The sequence below is a fragment of the Galeopterus variegatus genome, unplaced genomic scaffold, assembly GCF_000696425.1.
Source record: "Galeopterus variegatus unplaced genomic scaffold, G_variegatus-3.0.2 Scaffold13030, whole genome shotgun sequence".
NCBI lineage: Eukaryota > Metazoa > Chordata > Mammalia > Dermoptera > Cynocephalidae > Galeopterus > Galeopterus variegatus.
Genome location: NW_007739141.1, coordinates 2691 through 6077, shown reverse-complemented (window position 1 = coordinate 6077; position 3387 = coordinate 2691). Strand labels below are relative to the sequence as shown.

The 3387-nt window shown below is 53.6% G+C and overlaps 1 long non-coding RNA gene across 1 annotated transcript in view; it reads left to right on the top strand.

Moving 5' to 3' along the window:
* The window catches only part of LOC103581429, a 1764-nt gene extending 931 nt beyond the window's left edge, over positions 1 to 833 (top strand). Inside the window, exon 2 of the long non-coding RNA XR_549667.1 lies at positions 802 to 833. This is a non-coding gene — a long non-coding RNA (uncharacterized LOC103581429). The remainder of the gene's footprint in view (positions 1 to 801) is intronic.
* Positions 834 to 3387: the final 2554 nt, after the last annotated feature.

Below are 3387 nucleotides of genomic sequence, written 5' to 3'. Positions count from 1 at the left end.
CGAGTAAATGACCTAAAAGCAGCTCTGTGCAAAGCAGTCTGTGTGTGGCATGGTGTCGTGGTTTCCTTCCCTCCATGCTGGGTCCGGCACCAGCCCCTCTCCAGTGGCAGCCCACATGGCCCAGGACTTTGGCCAAACTCATTCATTCTTGTCTGTATCCTGCTTCCTTTCACCTTAAAAGAAGGAAAGAAATGTATGGAAGGTCAGCCATGAGCAATGTATTTTTATTACTCAAGGAGGCTCCCTGACTGCCACTTTCCTTGCTGGTGGCATGCACGTAGAAGAGGCGTGGTGTGTCCTGTCCTCAGAAATGCAGGCAGGGTTGGTGCAGGTCCAGCCCTGCGGTCACGTGGGTGCAGGGACAGGCCCCCGGCCCCACCAGGCCTCCGCAGCAGAGCTGGTGGGCTCTCCCAGGGCAAGGGTTTTAGGTCCGTGTTTAGCTGGAGTGCTCAGAGCACAGAGTCTGCGTGCAAAAATTGATGTGCTGAGGAAACACCTCCTATTTTCTGTGCTCAGCAGATTGTTCGGTTTCCAGTTTTCCGCGCTGAGGCTTTCACAGGCCTCAGCCGCGTTTCCTCCCTTCCTCCCACAGCTGCTCCTTAGTCGTTAGGTGCTGGTTCTGCAGATTCTTTTTCTTCGTGTGTAATTTTTATGTTAAAGACAGCTGCGAAGTGCAAGATTCAGAGCACGGAGGAGTTGTTAGGATGTAACGAGAAGTCGATCGTCCTCTGCGCTGAATCGTTTCTTGGATCAGAGCTTAGTGACTGATGGTAGTGCGTGTCCCTGTCCCCCAGGGACGACATCCTGAGGCACTTCTCTAGTCCCAGGCGCTCTCACTTCGGAAACAGTGTTGTTCTTTTGTTTTCCTTCTTCACCCACTTGTTATTTTTTGGAGACCATCCAAAGTATATGCCTTGACTGTTATACAAAGACAGAGCGATGAGCCCCGCAGCAGAGTCCAGCGCCTGCCGCCCACACGCGTCGCAGGCTCCTCTCGGTCTGTCCCCTCTTCCTTCCCACTGAGGGGNGGGCTCTCCCAGGGCAAGGGTTTTAGGTCCGTGTTTAGCTGGAGTGCTCAGAGCACAGAGTCTGCGTGCAAAGTTGATGTGCTGAGGAAACACCTCCTATTTTCTGTGCTCAGCAGATTGTTCGGTTCCCAGTTTTCCATGCTGAGGCTTTCACAGGCCTCAGCCACGTTTCCTCCCTTCCTCCCGCAGCTGGTCCTTAGTCGTTAGGTGCTGGTTCTGTGGATTCTTTTTCTTCGTGTGTAATTTTTATGTAAAAGACAGCTGCGAAGTGCAAGATTCAGAGCACGGAGGAGTTGTTAGGATGTAACGAGAAGTCGATCGTCCTCTGCGCTGAATCGTTTCTTGGATCAGAGCTTAGTGACTGATGGTAGTGCGTGTCCCTGTCCCCCAGGGACGACATCCTGAGGCACTTCTCTAGTCCCAGGCGCTCTCACTTCGGAAACAGTGTTGTTCTTTTGTTTTCCTTCTTCACCCACTTGTTATTTTTTGGAGACCATCCAAAGTACATGTCTTGACTGTTAGACAAAGACAGAGCAATGAGCCACCCAGCAGAGTCCAGCGCCTGCCGCCCACAGGCGTCGCGGGCTCCTCTCGGTCTGTCCCCTCTTCCTTCCCACTGAGGGGTGGCCTCTCCCTGGCCTGTCCCCTGCCACATCCAGTAGCCGTTCTACACGCCACAGTCCAAGTGCCGTTTTGACATGACCTACCAAGGACATGCGGCCTTTTTACAAAGCACTTTCAATACCTCCATTTGCCCAAGTTCACAGGGTATTTCCCTCCTCTGACCCAGGTTAGAGTTTTGCTAAATCTCTAACGTCCCGAGTAGCCCACTAATTTTAACTACATTAGTTGAATGCAACTGATACGTGTGTGGCCTTGTTGCCACAAAGAGCATCTAGATTGTACCAAGAGCTTTGGGGACATGACATGCCAACACAGATGTATTTAACTGTTCGCATGAAAGCATATGGCGTCTGACTGTGTCATAATTCTAATAAATGTATTTTGTTTGTCTGATTCTGATATTTTTCCCAGTGATGTTTATTGTTAATATTTTTTCATAAGTGCCAAGTGTGCACTGAAGTCTGTTTTCAAACCAGCCTGTTCGTGCACATATTCCTTGTCGAGTCACGGTCCCTGCTGCAGCTGCTCTGGCAGGCGTTCCTGGAACTTACTGGAAAGGACTGGGGCCCTGGCAGCTCCTCTGCCTCCTCCCATCCGCACCGCTCCTGTGTGGCTCCTGCCCTTGTGGAGCTCACCTGGGATGATCTCCGCCCACTCGGGATGCTGCCAAGCTGTGCAGTGAGCACACGGCCTGTGACTAAACGCCAGCCGAGACCCTGGAGGTCACACGCAGGGGGTGTTAAGCAGGAGGGAGTTATCCCAAGGGTGAGGAGGCAAAGCGAACAGAAATTTTGACTGAGAGACAACTCTGCAGGTGGCTCTTCAAGTGTCACCTGGAAGCTACTGTGGGGTGTCCTGGCAGTCCCTCTTAAGTGGGAGTGTGGGCTGGGTCTCAGAATCTAGGTGACACAGAATAACAGGAGAACATCCAAGTTTCATCAGTTTTTATGTGTACATGGGACCCTCACAAGAGAGTGAAGATCCAAAGAAATGGCTCATGCAGGAAGCTTTTGTGCTTTTTAGACAAAGAACGATACAATTGCAAAAAATGACAGGACAAAGCGGTGTGGGCAGAAGCAGTAAATTCCAGAAGAGTTGCCGGGAGCGGGTATAAGGTAAGCCGGGGAAGGCAAGGGTTCCTCTGTCGGCATCTGCGCGGCCCTCGCGGCGCAGCTCCAGACCCTGGGCTGAGGGGTCGTTCTCTCTGAGGAGTCTCTTCCTCCAAGGAGTTGCCATGACCGGCTACGTAGGAGAGGACAGGTCGGTCGCCCTTTCTGCGATGACTGTTTCTTACGTGCTTTTAGCTTGAAGTCACCAATATACCAGTTTGGCATATTTGGGGGTGGCTGGTCCTTACCTCCTGCTCCACTCAGTGTCCAGCATCCCAGGCCTCCAGCCTACCCGCCCTGCAACCTTCACTCCCCGCTGCTCCTGGGAGGCCCCCGTGTGCCTTCTCTCCAGGGCCTCTCGCTCTTCTGGGACCAGCCAGGCCACCAGCCCTGCTCACTGCCCAGAGAGGCTGGTCCCGCTGGTGCAGGTGACACCATGCATGTCACACATGTGCGTGTCACACACGTGTGCTCACATACATGTGGCACTTCATGGGGGGCTGCTGTCTCGGCACTGGCCAGCAGCCTCTTCTGTGTCTGCTGGGTCACGGGGCCATCCGGGAGTTCCTCGTCCCGCAGGCCTGGACCCCCTCGCGGACACAGGACACCGCGGCTCCCGCCCCAGC